Consider the following 18,323-nt stretch of genomic DNA (forward strand, 5'->3'; position numbering starts at 1 on the left):
CTCAAATAATCTAACACACACACACAAAATCTAGTTCGTCCAGTTTCTTGTTTTATTGCCATGATCGTTTGATTTTTTTTCTTAAACCCATCAAAACGCATTAACCGCTATCATAACCAATGAACTAAGCAGGTTTTCGTCTTTGAATTCTCTTCACCTCACTGTGCCATTTTTGTGTGCGGTTCCACACGAATCTTCAAATTCCGCACATTTCGCTACTGCCGTATTTGGCCGACTGAAAAATTAGCATTTCTTCTTTTTGTTTATTGAAAATAGTCACCAATATTCATACACTCATTCGGACGGATATTCTCACCGTGGCCTACTCTTCGCAAACTTTCGCAACTTGTTTTATTTAGTTTCAAAATTCATTCAAAAAAATCTTAGGAATCGCTAAATACTGTCAAAGTACTGCGCCAAAACAGGCTCTATCAGGAATGAACCGCACCACCGAGCGCTCGTAAAATAAATGATAGCCGACGGCAAACACAGAGCTACGTCGCTTATCAGCAGAGCGCACATACACACGCACGTGGCAACACACTACACAACTCTTTTCGCTCTCTGTCCAACGTTGCAGGACAAAACTCTGATACGCAGTCGGTATCAGCATCAGCACACACCTATAGAAGCATCACAAACGGCATTCCTGGTATGGGGATTCTACACACTAGCACAACGAGATTGACGGCTGTTTATGACGCGATGCTACTAAAAACACTACGCAACATAGACCAAAAAACACGTCCACTCGTGACAAACTGGTTCTCGAGACTGGAGATAATATAGGAAAACTTGCTTAGCGCGAGAGTACCGTTCTTTTCGCGATCGCTTCGGCCCATTCGGCTTCAGTGCTTGTCGTTGTGTGAGTGCGGCTCGGTTATCGCGCGGATGGGGAACCGGCTGCTCCACCAAGTATGCCAAAGTATGTGCGTGTGGCAGGCGAAACAGTGATAGTGCTGTGAGCCGCCGAAAGAAGAAAGTGTAAACCAATATGTAGGAGCAAGGAACATTCGATGCACAACGGGCCCAACAGGCAGAGATTTGAGCATATTACTGGTCTATGATACTAAGTTTTGCTTTTATTAAAATGATTTCCAAACGAATTGACCATTTGCTCTGTTTGAACGCGAATTTATGTAATAATAAATTAATAAATAAACAGAAAAAATAGGTATAGAATTCGCTCAAACTTTAGAAAAAATTCCCGAGGCCCCAAGGGCTGAGTGTCATATACCAATCGATTCAGATCGACGAACTCAGAAAATGTATGTGTGTGTGTGTGTTGTCAACAAAGAGCTCGAGATCTCAGAGATGACTAGACCGATTTTGATCAAACTAATCGCAAATGAAAGGTCACCCCGTCACCCTGAACGCTATTGAATGGTAGAGATAGGATGATTACCTTTTGAGTTATACGAAGTTTTATGTCAAAATTTTCAGTTTTTTCCAATATCTTGAAAACAAAATAGATGCCGCACGGTAATAGCTTTCCAACAAGCCATAGACTGTTAAAATCCGTCTATTTTTAATGGAGATTTAGATATTTTTGTGTAAACGACTTTTCGCCTAATTCAAATAGTAGGAGTATTCAGTTCGGTTTTAAATCTCATCCAAGTCAGTCGATAAAACAAAACCGCTTACGTTGGAAACAGAAGAAACCAAGTACAGTATTGTGTAGTGAACAATAGACCTCGAAAATGAGTGAACCAAACGAACAAAAGCTACCGCCGACACGAAAGAATACAATTGTTGTTGACTTTAGGCAGTGCAAAATTCGACCTTCGATACGAGAACTTGAAGATTTGCTTAAGGAGCAAATGCATCTTGACATTAAACGTGTGCATTTACTTCAATGCAATAAGACGAATAATGTTGTTTACATCCAGTTTTATAAAGAGTTGGATGCAATTCAATTCGCAAAAGACAATAACAATGTGCACTATGTGGAGCACGAGGACATAAAGTACAACATTCCAGTATATATGGATGATAGTGCTATAGAAGTGCGTGTGCATGATTTTCACTCAAGCGTCACCGATTATTATATTCGCAAAACTATGTCCCAATACGGAGAGATTCTCTCTATCGAAAAAGAAAAGTGGAAGATTTTTTTCCCCGGTATTCTAAATGGCGTACGTGTATTACGCATACACTTGAAGAAGCCTATACCTTCTTATGTGATTTTCGGTCAAGATACAAGAATCCTGTGCAAATCACTTGTTACCTATGACAATCAGATGGCCACATGTCAGTATTGTCAAAAAGCTGTTCACTACGGTAAGCCATGTGATAAACTGGACAAGGAGACAACTACACCAAAGGACAACAGTGCTTCCGTCACACCAACCCAAAGCAACCCCAGTACACCTGTAACAGTCACCAACAACAGTGAAGCATCTCCTTCAACGAAACCATCCAACGTATCCCCTATAGAACAAAGTGCATTAGCTGCAGTGAACAACTTACCATCCAACCAACCAGCAACTGCAAACAATGTACAACAAGGCTCATCTCCAGTAACTAGCAATGAAACCAACAACAATACCATCGATGTGGCAATGGATGACGAGACGATCCACGAACGAAGTGCCCCTCAATCCTCGCAGGAGGGAAATGGAAGCTCCTCTCCCCCTAGAAGAAGGGTGACAACGAGATCCAACTCAAAAAAAAAAATTATATAAAAAATCGGCTCAATCGGCCACGTAAAGCTTGCACGCAAATAGGCCTGAATAAAAAAAAAAAGTAGTAGGAGTATTAAGCGCTTGATGTAAAGCGGTGCTTCGGAGCAATTTGAAACACGATTTTCAATACAGTTTCATGCTATTGTTTCTTGGTACCTAAAAGACTATGCACAGCACCCTTTTTCGTGACGTTTCAATTTTGGCACGGTTCGTTTTTGGCAACATAATCGTTCGAACATAACATATGTGTTAAAAAGATGGCAGTATTTTCAAATTCAAAACAATTTCATATTTACATTGCTTTATATTGCTTGCAACAATAAATGTTGGAAGAACACAACTTCATGCACCCTTATACCATTCGAAGAAGTTCGTCGAGATAAGCAAATTTGTGTGTGAAAAATAATTTCAATTTTTCTCGACTGATTTCTACATACTATGACTCATATGATCAATCCTATGTTCTCATATATGGTTTCTGAATTTCATTTGGATCCGACTTCTGGTTCCGGATTTACAGGATGATATGTGTAATGAAATTTAAATAAGGTAACTCATTTTGCTAGTAGATGGCTGAACCGATATCGTCCATCTAACATTCAGATAAAAGGTCTTAAGGTCTCATGAAAACTGCTTGTTTTTCAGTCAGATTCGACTTCCGGTTTAGGAAACACAGGGTGATTAGTGTAAAAATTTCACATAAATTTATCGGGTTTAACGGGCTCACAGATTTTGAGAGTCGACGTTCAAATAAACTTATTTCAGTTTTACCGGTATTCGATTTTCGATCTCTGAATCCCGGATTTCTCCTAGGATACACTGATTTTCAAAAGTTTCGAATCTAAAGAAATGGTTAACAATACATTAAACGAATTTAACTGACTTCGGCTACACCGATTTCCGAAAGTATCGGGAAAAGAGAAGCTAAAAGAAGGGCCAAACGAGTTTAATAAACAAAAATTAAAATTAAAATAAACTAATGGTCCCATACATAATTGGTGAGTTTTATCCGATTCCAACTTCCATTTTTGAAATTACAGGGTGATGAATTTTTAAAATTCAAATCGTCGTAGAAGATCAAAAATTCTTCAAAGTTGGGCTCAAAACTATTTCAATTTATTTGTCATACTAATTCATGGACATATGAACTAATTTTAGTTATGCTGGTCTCTGAATACCGTTTCTGGAAGTACCATAAATAATGACAAAAACTTTAAAGAACCTAAACTTCTACATCTCATGGAATGCTTGATCGATTGTCACACGTTTAGATTTAAAGGCATAATTTTAAGATTCCATACAATTGCTATCTTCGATTCGTCATGCAGTTTCAAAATTTTAATTTTAATTCATTAAAAACGACGGTCATTAAACTAATTTAATGAAAACTAAACACAACGAAGAATATTTACGCGAAAAACACATGCTGATTGATAAAAAAAGAAATTGCAGTGACTCCATAATTTTTAAAAGAGAAAGTAAACAAAGAGAGGCTCTCATTTGTAGTTAGGCCCTTTTGTCGTGGAACTATCGAAATGGCCGTATAAGAAAGTTACAGTTTCTTTTTGTTTACTTTTACTTTTGATTGTAGTGAAACGATTATAAAGATGTTCTTGGTTTTAATAGTGCTGATATACACCATTCGACTCAGCTCGACAAAATCTGAAAATGTCTGTGTGTGAGCACCTTTCAATAACTTTTCTATCTTCTCAATTTTCTCGGAGATGATTAAACCGATTTCAATAAGTTCAGTATAGTTTATAACCGTGGTGGAAGGCCTGATTTGCACATGAAAAAATACGAATTAAGATATCTGAATGTGAATACAAAAACGCGCTCTGTGCATTGAAAAAATAAGTAATAAAATTGAAATAACGATCATTTTTTGAGTTGTGAAAACTGTGTAACACGTGGATCAATAAGTCCCGGAACTGATCATAGATGGCGTTGCCAAAAATTGCCCTATTTCTTCATACCTTCAAAAGATATCTGTAAAAAATTCATGACAATTTCGCGTGTCGTTGCTTTTGACCCGGGGTATTTCTGAAATCGGAAACTGAGCACCGGTATAACTAATGAGAGATTATTTGAACATATTTACCAACAAGATCTACGAACATTAGAAATTTATGAACAACTTTCAAGGAAATTGCAGTTCGTTATATGGTGATTGAAGAAAAAAAACTTTTAATCAAAATATTTGTACTAACCCTGTTTTTACCGAACCGTAATGAGAAACAAAATGTGACGGCTAAAACCCGGGCTCGCAAGCGCAGAGTTGACAAATCAAAATATGTGTCTTAATATGAGAAATGTGTTTACCTTCTGTAATGCATAAATTACATGAAAATCTGTAAAAATCTTAGTGAAATGTCTTCGAAATCTGTCAGTTTAAAAAAAATCATTAGAATCATACCTGAAGAAATCTGTGAATTTTTCTAAAATCTAAAAACATCTGTGATGTGTGATAATGGATGATGAAACATATGTGCTGGAAGACTTTAATCAGTTTCAGGGATTGTCATTTTTATACTGCCATACAACGGAGCGGAATAGAGCAGCATTTCAGTACAAAGAAAAAGGCCGTTTCCCCAAAAAATATGTGGGTTGGCAGGCAATATGCAGCTGTGGTCGAGCAAGCCAAAACATCATCACAAACTGAACGATAAGCAAGGAATAATATACCATTAATAATTCCTAAAGAAATGACTGTTACCATTCCTATGCAGCCATGGCGCTTCCTCGCTATTCTGTCTTGATTTGGCAGCATGTCACTATGCAGGGAGAACCCTTCGATCATAAAATCGCGATATCGCAGTTTTTGATTTTTGCGATAGTTGATTTAACTAATTTCATTTTGATTAAACCAATATGGTTTTTGATTTGCATATATTCAAGTAGTTATTATTATTATTATATCGTTTATTTATACCCGGTTTTAACCTAGTTGTGGTCGTTCACCGGGTTTGTATCGAGTATTTGGGTTTGGTGAAATTGTGTTCATTCGATTTGAGAAATTTATGATAACAAGTGTTTATCTAACAGCGGTGTTATGATACAGTTAACCATGTTTAGATTAAAAATATTTGGTGACAAATTAGAAAATGTTAATGAATGATCATCTCGTAATCTTTCAGGTATGCGCAAAAATTTTATGCTTCAAATTCGATCATTGATTTACTTCCAACAGACTGTTTTACTTCCAGCTGTTTGATACCGATGATGATGTTCATGCATTAGCAATAAAACGATTTTTGACATGAATTTAATTTATAAAAGTAACACACAGAACGCGCTGCGATTGTATGACGCGTTTGAATTGCCGTCGCAAAATTCCAATTCCCAGCGGTTGGTGCACCCAAGCTCATATAAATTGACTAAAATTATCAGTGCATAACTTTAGTTCAACCGTTTGAAGGCATCATCTTTCAATACTCATTTTAGGTAAATTTAATAATTTCGCTATTTACTTGCCCCTCCGGGCACTTTTGCTGATTGAAAACGTTTTTCTACATCAATCATTTCCGATAGAATCAGAAGTATTTTTTTAGAATTTAGATCTTTACTGATCTCGACTTGACATGATCATGATCATATACAAAAATCAAAATTACTTAGAGATCAGATGAGTCCTGATTTCGTAATTATTCCTTGGTTAAGATCACTTGAAATCAGCAGTGATCGGTGGTTTTCAATGTCAATGTCAATATAAAATACTGTTTATATTTTAACAACGATATTTATTTCATGAATCTCAGCATACCGAACTTATTTCAAATAGATCATGATGTGTATCAGTAAGTATATTATGATTATTTTCGCAAATCAATAACATTGTTCGAGCTGATTCAACTATTTGCAATGTCTAAAACAAATAAAACCGATTTATTTTTCAACTAACAGAATTTTGTTTCAATAACAACACCAGTTATTTCAATTAAAATATTTGTTGAAATTGAAAGGTATATATCCTCACTAATTGACAGCATTTTTTTTTAAACAGTTAAATTAGTTGTTTCAACCATCGTTTCTGCTAATCGAAAAACAAAAATGACAGTTTAGTTAAAACAACAATCGATTAGTTGTACCGAATTTTAACCAATCTAATTCAGAAAATCAACTAATATTCTGGTTGAAATGGGATCGCGGGTGGTTCTGTGTGCCGAAGATGTTTTGGAATGGTATAATAGAGTTCATGTTGTACCGAAAGAGGCGAATCCACAACTGCCCGGAGTTTCGTGAACGTCAAAAGCAGTAAAATCGATTGCAGAGTTTTCTGCACAGACCCTAAGGGCTGGAGTAATCTTAAAAGCTCGTAGTATCTTCATTCAGCTTAATTAAATAACTGTGACTAGTTTTAAGATGACTAATAATGTACAATTAAATGGATAAAAATGCATCTTGGATTGAACTAACAGCAAATTTCTTTTATTCTGAACTTAATCTGTCCAGATTTTGTCGCGAACAAGCCTTAAAAGAAAGGTGTTGAGACTACAACGAACGTTTTTTTTCGGGAATGTGTTTAAATCGCCTCGAGCAATCTCTGAGAAAATTGATCGGTAAAAACAACGCGTTTTGTCGCTTACGTCACTTATACCAATATATCTCCGGTAACAGAAATTAGATTAGCGCAATGACCCGGCAAACTTAAGCTGTCTGTCGCGTCTGGAAGATAGAAAGTAGCACAATTGTTCTGGCTCGATTTTACATCTAATTAGTTGAAAAATTGTTGTTTGAGAAATGTTTAAAAATGTATGGTAAAAAAATTAAAATACTATTTTTGATTTTAACTTTACGTTTAATCTGTGCCTTGTCTGCGCGTGATAAATTTTCAAGTTGACTGTGTGCAATGAATAGCTAACGTACTGACGCATCGAAGACTGAGTGTAAAGCATAGTAATTTCTTCTAAACACATTTTATAGCCCTTGAAAGATCTTTGTCCGAAAAGTCGCCCGTTGTCTGATGTCAAAAACAAGTAGGAACATCGTATACTAGGGGCTTATCTAAAGTATCGAAGTGTTCTTTCAATATTTAAATTTCATCGAAAAAAAATGTTATCGGACGTTTTATCAACTATTGATTGCTCTCGAATAGTTTACTTAGCCAAACTAAATTAAAAGGGTTCAGTTTATATTCGAGTACCGCCTACGAACGGCACTGGTCGTAATCTATGGAATCGAAGAGCTCGTAACTATCCTATCACAAAGCAGTGTTTAGAGGTATTGTAGAAAATACCCAACAAAACAAAGATGGGGGCGGCAGGCTAGGCTTGGAGACACAGCACAGCCGCACGAAGTCGCAAAAGCCATCAGTCTATTTATAGAATGTTTGCATTTGGACAGATCAGCTTGGTCTAAACGAAGAGTTGGAGGCGAAGTGTCCGTGCAAAAACTGTTTTTACACACACACAGTCTTTCGTTACATCCATACACGTTCGACGACAAATGGGCCGTTCACACAGAGACGATATTTTATTGATGATGGGGTTATGATGACAGATTATTTTTGGCTTGCAAACACCGAAATACGGATGATGTAAAATAGAAGCAATTATGACAGGCTGTCATTGACAGCCGGTAACAACACCTGGTGGAGCCATACTTTCCCGGATGGTGGTTAAACGAAGTTTCGATGACAAATCCATCACACGGAACGAGACGACAGTGATCTAAGAAATTAAATTTGGAAACAAAATAACAAATAGTGGATTGATTACATTTTTGTTTGCAATCTAAAGGTCAAAGTAGGCCATAAAGTCATTATCATGGACTCAATCAAACCTACTAATTAACCAAATACAACAAATACAAAATTTAGAGATGATATTTTTATTTGATCGTAGCTTCGGTATTTGGAACTCTATACAAAGACCATCTCGACAGAAGAAAGAAAAAAAATGCGGCATAATACACTAGAACTAGTCCTACAGCGCAAGCAATCAAGTTATGCATAAACGAAACTTTTCCGCGATAAAAATGTTTTCTTCGCGAAATTCTTGCTTCATCAACTTGTTAGTGTGCACGTGTACCGACCGGGGCCAGGCTGAGTTCCACTTCCACTTCATCCCATATGCGAAACCAGTCCGGCGAACTTGCTCTGCACCATAATAGTTCATCATAATATCGTTATCGTACAAACGAAACAACGATCGAAAAACAAAGTTGTATTTGTTGTTGAACCGAGCGCTTGATGTCGTGTTGTTGTAGTTGTTGTTATTATTATTTTTTTCTCATACCCCACGCTCCCTCGACACGTTCTGGTGAGTTGGAAAGTGAGGGGTTCTAAAAATAGCTTCTACTGCGCTGAGTTTGTTTGCGCACTTGTTGTCATGTTTCCGATGGATGTGTTAGAGAACGTTGTTTTAGCTACATACTTTACTGACACAACTGCGGTGATATACTTCTGCTGTTTTCTTCTGCCTTCCAGGAGGCATCGTGAACCGTGTGGCCAAAGTTCGGGATCTATTAGAAACCATCCATCCTGTTTTTCGCATTTCGAAATGAGCGTTTCTCAAGTTGGGTAGCGGTTCAAATTGAACGGCTTAGTTGCAATAGCAATTCAATTGGAATTGCATCTTTTCCGGTTGAATGGTTCAAATGAGATTGAAATTCGCTCTCTGTAATTTTAAATCCATCGGATGCAAACATTCTATACGGAACGGGTCATATACCTGAGTGCTGGAATCGAGTACTTTACACGTTTATTAAAACTACATGTTCGTTTAAACTACTGCGTCTGCCAGTAATGTTTTAAATTTTCACACAATTGGCTAAAATTATGCATTTGTGTGCGAATTTTAAACGAGTAAATTATGTAAATTTGCCAGACTTTGGTAAAATTCGATTCGTTTCAAATTATATTGCTAATCCCTGATAAATTTCGGAAATACAACTAGCAGACTCATCATCTGTTCATAGATGCAATGCCCGATTCGGTGTAGCGCAACGAACTGTGGCCAATCATGATGGAGTATGGCTTTCCAACAAAGCGGATTAGACTGACTGCAGGACGCTTGATGGTTCAAAATTATGCGTTGAGATAGTTGGTGTGAAATTCGATGTAATTGTGACACAAACTGGATGCTTGATATAGCGTTTGAAGGTGCGATACGAAGAAGCGGGATCAGCACACTAAGTCTCATGTGCTGTCTGGCCTTGCGGATGACATTGGTATTATTGGTGTTGATCGTAGAACTTTCTTCCACAGTTCCACAGCATTTGTTGGGAAACTGTGAGAACCACAAACTTTATCAAGACAACTCTATGATGACTGGTACAGCACGAGACATATAAAAAGATCTGAAATCAAGGTGGATAGAAGTTCCGATTGACAAACACCAGATCTCGACGTTTCATACATTTCAAAGACAAAACAAGACGCACAACTTTTAAAATTATTTAGAAAAATAGAATAAAGTTGTATAGTTTAGTTGTTGGTTTGGTAATGACAATGGTCGTAGATCTGGTTTTGTGATAATGTAAACTGTGGTATGTGGTTCCTGTAATGGTCTGTATGGAATGTAGTGGAAATAATTGTAATAGTAATAACAATAATAATAAGCTTTTAAATGGGTTTACCTGTTGGGTACTTGATGTATTTCTTTTACATACTTATCTATTCTTTTGTGTTATTTATTCGTTTCTTTTTTATATTTCTGGTATCCTGCATCATTCTCCTTCTTTTCCAAGTTTAAGAGCTTCTCTTAGTTCGATTTTCCAGTTTTCTCAGTGTGAATTAATTTCATATGGAATAGAAATGTTGTGTTAATAATTATTTACAAATGCAATTTACACATACATATACATCTACATATGCACGCAAACATACTCACATACATACATACATACATACATACATACATGTACATGTACATGTACTCTACAAGCAAATATCGTAACTTTGAGCTACTGTTTCTATTCTAATAGATTCTGACTAGGGTTAATGTACCAATAATCATCTCATCAGTAGTGTCACCATATTATTTTAGCGATTACTCGATTTTCAATTAAAGCATTGTGATCAAATCGAATACAATATCTTTGCTTCGGATTTGTGAAGCACTACCGCAGAAAAAGTAGTTCGAAAATGGTTCAATACTGTTGTTATAGCAACGCGAAAACTTGAAGCGAATGCTCCTAATTTCATCTTACTTTTGAAGTCAATCTATCGCACAGAGACAACAGGTCTCACTCTAACTAATGGTTTTCGTATATGAGATGACTAATGGAGCTGAGATAAATGAGGGTACCGTTACCCTACTTTTATCTCTACTATTGATCGATCGTTTGTCCTGAGCTGAAACGGTGGCCTTCATTACCGTTCTTGCATACACTTCCTCTTACACTTCACTCACATATCATCTCACCCATCAGGTCTCACATGAAAACGACACAACCTCACAAAATGATCTGGATGAACATCGTTTGACAGCTATCAATGGTTTGCTCATTTGTTCAGTCTGTATTATTTTATTCTATTCTACAATATTCTATCTCATTCCACAGTATTCCATGCTACACAAACCACCAATAAACGTCGAATATGGACTGCATTTACCGTTCGTGTCAACGTGTGAAACCCAATTGTGATACGTTCACTCCATTTAATTTCCATTTCACACTGGTAATAAGGGCCGGTAGTATGAAAATGAAACATAAAACAGAGCTCAGTTAAGCCCTACCGGCCTCTCCAAATCCCGGATGTTTGGAACGTAATGCAATCAACATCTTATTCAAGTCGTTCCGTATTTCATTAATTGAATTCAATAATTAAGCTAAAGCTGTAACATATATCTATATTTAATTCTAACTGTAATTGATTGTATCTGATGATGTTTGCAATACCGTCAAGCCCACCAACCACGGGAGGGAACTTTTTGAGTTTAGATAAATTTTGTATACAAATTCGAAAAAAAAAATTAAAAAAAATCGCTTTTGCATTGTTGCGTCTCTCTCATAATTGAATACCATAAACTAACTATAAAATTCGCTATACTCGTCAAACGTCACAGAATATGGTTTGGATTATACATAAAATAGTTTTACGTTACGTTGATCGAATGGCTTTTTTACATGCAGGCTTGTAGTTCCGGAACCGGAAATCGGATTCGGATGAAATTCAATGGCACCATAAAACCTTAAAACAGAACTTTTTAAAATCGATTGAGGTCTTTCTGAGAAAATTTAGTGAACTCTGGTTTTGAATTTTTGACCACTTTTTCCGGTACTGGTGAGCGGGAACCGATATAGTAGAAATATAGTCGCATTGTCGCTCTAAATGACAGGTTACAATTGAAAGCACACTTCACCCTGTAACTCCGGAACCGGTAATCAGATTCGGACAAAACTGTACATCAACCACAATACCTTTCATATGAATCTATGATGAAAATCGGTTCAGCGGTTGGAAGTATACGATCACTTTTTCCGGTACTTCCGGAACCGAGAACATGGATCCGGTATAGCCAAAATAAATATATTGGATCATAAACTGACACGGCCTGCCCAACTGAAGAATTACACGGCTAGTTGAAAGTATTTCGCAAGATATTTCAGTGTCATGAATACAAATACACTCTTGAAATTGAATTGTTTTTATACTTAGCAACCAGTACTTACAGAATTGGAAGTTGCATCTGGATACAATTTTATAGAAAATCGATTTTGCGGTCTTTGAGAAAATCGAGTATACTGCTTGCAGTTTTCTTGCTCATTTTACCCCGTTACTCCCGAACAGCTGTTCAAAACTGTTTAAAATTATAATTCTGGATTTTATAACACATTTATATTTTATAACAACATCGTTCTGATTAAATATCTCACTCAACATGGATACAAACGCATTCGACATCTACAAATTTAGTTTCCTACACTTCCTCTATCATACGTTCGGTACAAGAACGACTACAAGTACCTTATGATCAAAAAAGAACCGGAATTCCAGAGCTTGTCCAATCGGTAAACTTTTATTCTCTCAACGTTGGCAACACTTTTATACACATTCTGTTAAATTTTGACGCATATCGTACGATTAGTTTTTGTTTAGCATCTATGTTGAAGTTGAAAAATTTTCATGTGGCGATTTTTATAATGGATGAAAATTTAGAACAACGTGCGTGCATCAAATTTTGTGTTGCAAATGGATTTAAGTGTTCCGAAACGTTGAAAAAGCCTTTGGTGAATCGTGTCTAGGAAAAACACAGGCATACGAGTGGCATAAACGCTTCAAAGGTGGTCGTACAAGCTTGGATCATGTTGAGATCCCTGGCCGCCCAACAACATCTGTTACTGAAGAAAACATTGAATCGGCGAAGCAAATGGCGTTGCAAAATCGTTCTGTACCGATTAGAGAGATTGCTGTGTTGTCAGGCATCTGTTATGGATCAGCCGAACACATTTTAACTGATGTTTTGGGTTTGAAACGCGTCGCTTCTCGGCTGGTGCCAAAATAGATGAATTTCATTCAAAAGCGTCGTGTGTGCGTTGGTTGTGTCGCAGTTTTTGGCCAAAAACTCAACCAATATCATCAACCAAGCACCGTACTCTCCAGATATGGCCCCGTGTGACTTTTTCCTTTTCCCCAGACTCAAATTGCCATTGCGGGGAACGCGTTTTGAGACCATAGAGACCATAAAAGAGAATTCGCTGCGTGAACTAAAGGCCATACCTTCGGCGGCCTATAAAACTTGTATGGAAAATTGGATCAAGCGTTGTCATGCATGTATTGCCGCAGGAGGAGAGTACTTTGAAGGCGATAATAAAGAAATTTATTAAAAATTAAAATTTTACGTAATTCCGGTTCTTTTTTTATCATAAGGTATGTTCTATTTACACCGATTTATCCACTGCGTCTGACAAGATCATTCAAACCATATCAGGAATCAGAACAAATAGCACGTTCCCATTGATATTTGGAGATTCTAAATATCAAATATGTCTTACTGGTCGCGAAATGACGAACAGAAAATATTTGACTGTACAGCCTTATAATTCGCTGTTTCCTCTATATTTCCTCAAAGAAGTCACCTTGGACAATTTATACTTTTACTCTATCTCAATGATTTAAATTTTTTCGATCAACTGAATGAAACTATCGCTCGTCGACGAATTCAAATTAGTTTATATCATCAAAGCCACAGCTGACACGGAATTTTTACAAGAGCAGTTGAATTTGCCTGATTCATGTAATATAAACAGAATGGTTTCGAATGCCTCCAAATGCTCCGTAATCTCTTCTAGTCGCAAATGTAATCAAGTACGACTATAATATTTCTCAAATTGTTCTGGAGCGTCCATCATCTGTGAAAGACCTTGGTGTCTTTCTGGATCTGAGTTAAATTTTAAGGAGTTTCCAAGTCTCTAGGATTCATTTTCCGCGTTCCGTTACGCCGTTCTTTCATGTTTGCGGTGTTTGCAAATTGGCGATTGGGAACATCTGTAACGAGCCAGTTTGGGGAGAAGTTCAGGTCCTTCCGCTTGAGCGCTACATTTACCAGGAAGGTCAGGGACAACAGATGAAATTAGGTTTGCGAACTGGAAGGTGTGTACTTACTGGAAGGTACCAACAAAGTAGATACTAACAATAATTACGTTATGCACCTGAATGTATTTCCCGAATATGATCAGTAAAAGTTGCTGTTAAATAATTTCGGAACTTATGTCGGTCATATTCGTTTAGTGCTGCTTAAAATTGTCTCCAGGATTTCTCTGTTTCGCATGCACTATCAGACTATCGTTCATTACTATCAGACTTCATTTTCATTACGTATATTTGAGTTGGATGAAAATCGATCAAATTTTTGTTCCTGACATGGCAGAATACTTTTTACAGAAAAATAATAATAACATCAAATTTATCCACTTTTATGTTTGAAAGGATTCAGACTTAATTAATTGTGAGAGTTACGAACATGCCTCGCTATGTTTGTCTTGCGTAATTTGTGAACCAGTTGAAAACTTTCCGAATGCTACCAACGTTCATTGCTGTCAGTTGAACGATAACTTTGATACACACGTACACATTGCTAGAATATCGTGATCATTGCAATCATTAACAGTTGCAGGGCACGTTTGTGTCCCAAAACAGGCATACTGATTACCACTCGCAATCGAATCGGGAAAACTGACAGCAAGCAGACAGCCTCCGTGGCGCAATCGGCTAGCGCGTTCGGCTGTTAACCGAAAGGTTGGTGGTTCGAGCCCACCCGGGGGCGGAAAGTTTTTTTTACAGCGAAAAACAACGGCTCATGTTGATGTTGTTAAGAGAGATTAGCGCATGTTTAAATTTTGTTTTGACATTAAAAAGTTCCTAGCACCTGCCCTAGTTTAAGTTGTAACGTACGATTTATGTTTTTTTATTAGGATCAATACATACTCACATTTTATGTCCGGGTTGGTCAGTGTTAAAAAACTTTGGTTGGCCACATTTTGCTATAATATCATTCGAACCAACTACGGATACCAGAATTTGAAGCACGCTTTGAACTAACAAAATTAGGTCAAACAACTGACAGAACAGGAGGTAGATAAAATAAGATACAGCCAAAATTTAAATGATTTGATATATCAACGAATCTTTTGGATTTGTTTTTGTGCTAATTAATAATCTAATCAAACGAGCATCACCACTGTTTCGTAGTTTACTTGGCCAACAATCAGCGGATGACGCTGAAATCGGAATCCTTACCTGTAATGTAAAAGAGAATACAGAAAGTATTAGAACTAAAATCAGACGTGTTTGAACGGGTTGGAATTTGAAATCTTTTACGCGTATCAGAAAAACATAAAAATAAAGGAATACTATCAGGTGTACAACATTGCTTCCGCCGTTTTTTTTTCAAAACTAAAAGCTTTATTGCGAAAAAGTGCTTACAGATGCATTATTCAAAGTATTGCCCGTCGCTAGCGACAACTTTCTCCCATCTTTCCGGCAATTTTCGGATCCCAGCTCGAAAAAAGGAGTCCTCTTTTGACGCTATCCATGAAGCAATCCATTTTTCCAACTCTTCGAAGGATTGAAAATGTTGATCTGCCAGGCCGTGTACCATCGAACAGAATAGTAGGAAGTCAGAAGGGGCGACATGTGGGGAATACGGCGGGTGGGGCAAGACTTCCCATTTCAGCGTTTCCAGGTATTTTTAACCACTTTTGCGAAGTGAGGCCGAGCATTGTCGTGTTGGAGGATGACTTTGTCATGTTTGTCGCTCTTGATATTGTGGCCGCTTTTCTTTTAGCGCGCGCGACTAAGGCGCATCAGTTGCGTTCGCTAGCGATCTCATGTGATGGTTTCACACGGTTTTAAGAGCTCGTAGTAAATCACACCGAGCTGGTCCCACCAAATATCAATCATAACCTTGACGCCGTGAATATTCGGTTTTGCCTTCGACGAAGTAGCATGCCTGGGCTTTTCCCATGATTTTCTGCGTTTAGGATTATCGTATCGAACCCACTTTTCATCACCGGCTACGATTCGATGTAAAAACTCCTTACGATTTTGTCTTTGAAGCAGTTGCTCACATACAAATAGACGGCGCTCGATGTCCCTCGGTTTCAACTCGTACGGCACCCAGTTTCCTTCTTTCTGAATCATGCCCACGGGCTTGAGACGTTTTAAAATGGCTTGCCGACTCACTCCCAACGGTTCGGCAAGCTCTTCTTTGAAGGTTTTTTCTCTTCCACCACCATGTTTGTCTTCGACATCGAAATCACCATATTTTAAACGTTGAAACCACTCCCGACATGTTCTTTTACTCAGAGCAGCATCACAGTAAGTTTCTGAGAGCATTCGATGCGCTTCGGCAGCATTTTTTTCAAATCGTAACAGAAAAGTAAAACTTCCCACAAATGGCGAGAATTGGGCACATAAACAGACATTTCCGAGCGTGAATAATACGAAAACAAGAACAACTGTCACTGAAACGGTGATGACAATTCGCTTTAAAGGCATTATCATCTATGTATTTTGACCTGCCTCAGCCGGTACAGCCGAAATGCAATTTGATTTTGCTGTAAATAATTCACAAGTGTTAGATATTCAAATTTATACCTTCTTGCGAACGTTCCCCTTTAAATTCCGTACAGACTTCTTGGCGACAAGTTTTGACACTTTCTTCCAATAGTTTTCGAACTGTTGAATGGTTTCGGCTGCCGAGACATGTTTCCTAAGATGTGCCTTCGTTAATGTCCAAAATTCCTCAATTGGTCGAAGTTGTGGGCAATTTGGTGGATTCATGTCTTTTGGGACGAAAGTGACATTTTAGATAGTATACCATTCTACCATTGATTTCGAGTAGTGGCAAGAAGCAAAATCTCGCAAGAATACAACAGGATCTTTGTGGCTTCGAATCATGGGTAGAAGTTGTTTTTGTAAACATTCCTTGATGTATATTTCGCTGTTCATTGAAGCAGTGGTGATGAAGGGTTTCGAAATCTTACCGCAGCTTCAAATTGCTTGCCAGACCATAGCTTTCTTACCAAATTTTACGACTTCAATCGATGTCTCGGACTGGCAAGGATTTGTAATCGAGTTTCACGTAGGTTTCGTCGTTCATGATTATACAGTTCAAATTTCCAGCAAGAATCGTATTGTACAGCTTTCGAACTCTCGGCCTGATCGATGCTTCTTGTTTCGGACTACGTTTTGATTGTTTCTGCTTCTTATAGGTTCAAAGATTCAAACGTTTTTTAGCACGAAGAACATTTGACTTCAAAGTGCCCACTTTTTTGGCCACATCCCGAACTGAAACCTCCTTCTTTTGCTCGAACGCCTTCAGTATACGTTTATCCAACTGAGGGTTAGCAGGACCTTTTTTTCGACCCGTTTTCGGTTTATCCTCACCGAATTTCCTGATTGCATTTCGCACGGCTTTTTCACTTACTCCTTCCATTTTTGCTATCTTTCTCAGTGACAGTCCGCGTTCTGTGCACCATTTGTACACAATTTTTCGACGTTGTTCTGCTGAAAGTCCACGTATTTCAAAACAAACTAATGAAAACGAATAAACAACTGCACAAGTGATTAGAGAAGAGTGTAAACAATAGGACGTACCCATAAAAATTGACAGATTCTGAACCATTGCGAAATGGCAGCGGTTTTTGGTTCCGTCCATACTTTCTGGGACAGTCTTTATTGGTGAAGCTCGAAAAAAAGTCTGCTGTAATCCACCACAGTGGTGTAATAACACCTTTCTCATATTACTCATATTATCGTTAATATGGCTAAGGAACTCTACTGAACTCTACTCTTTCGCACTGCACCTTGTTGTTATTCTGGAATAGGAAGTCGGATCCGGACAAAACTCAACAAATCACTATCAAAACCTAACGTTTGAGCTTAAGTTTCGGAATTTTCGACCAGTATTTCCGGTACTTTCGGATCCGGAAAAAATACGATTAAAATTTATTTATTCGATTGATAAATTTCTCATGAAAGGTATTTAAGCTTACTTGCAAAAAAAATTCTACGTCCTTACAAGCGACCTTCCGGCAGTTAACCGGAAGATTTGACATGGCGGACGAAAACAACACCACCGCCACGTCGAGATTTGTCGGGAAAACCGAATTGATCATCTTCTGTCGTCCAGGCACTTTTTCACCAGGCCAAGCGCACGCAGCAATGTAATCACTTTTTCCTCGGTCTTC

The 18,323-nt window shown here is 37.7% G+C and overlaps 1 protein-coding gene and 1 non-coding gene across 9 annotated transcripts in view; one reads left to right on the plus strand and one right to left on the minus strand.

The window, feature by feature from the left end:
• The window catches only part of LOC131425526 (histone deacetylase 4), a 182,430-nt gene that overhangs the window by 106,441 nt on the left and 57,666 nt on the right, over positions 1-18,323 (minus strand). The window contains exon 1 of one of the 8 annotated variants that reach the window (XM_058587474.1): positions 624-1,128. The exons of 5 other annotated variants lie outside the window; for them this stretch is intronic. The gene's annotated coding sequence lies outside the window, so the exon portion shown is untranslated. Of the gene's footprint in view, positions 1-157; positions 1,129-18,323 lie in introns of those variants that run through there. 2 more of the 8 variants (XM_058587472.1, XM_058587475.1) reach the window with 2 other exon arrangements.
• Trnan-guu (transfer RNA asparagine (anticodon GUU)) lies at positions 14,823-14,896 on the plus strand. Its single transcript has one exon. It is a non-coding gene; the product is annotated as a tRNA-Asn (tRNA).

The sequence above is a fragment of the Malaya genurostris genome, chromosome 1 (genome assembly GCF_030247185.1).
Source record: "Malaya genurostris strain Urasoe2022 chromosome 1, Malgen_1.1, whole genome shotgun sequence".
In the NCBI taxonomy this organism is placed as follows: Eukaryota; Metazoa; Arthropoda; class Insecta; order Diptera; family Culicidae; genus Malaya; species Malaya genurostris.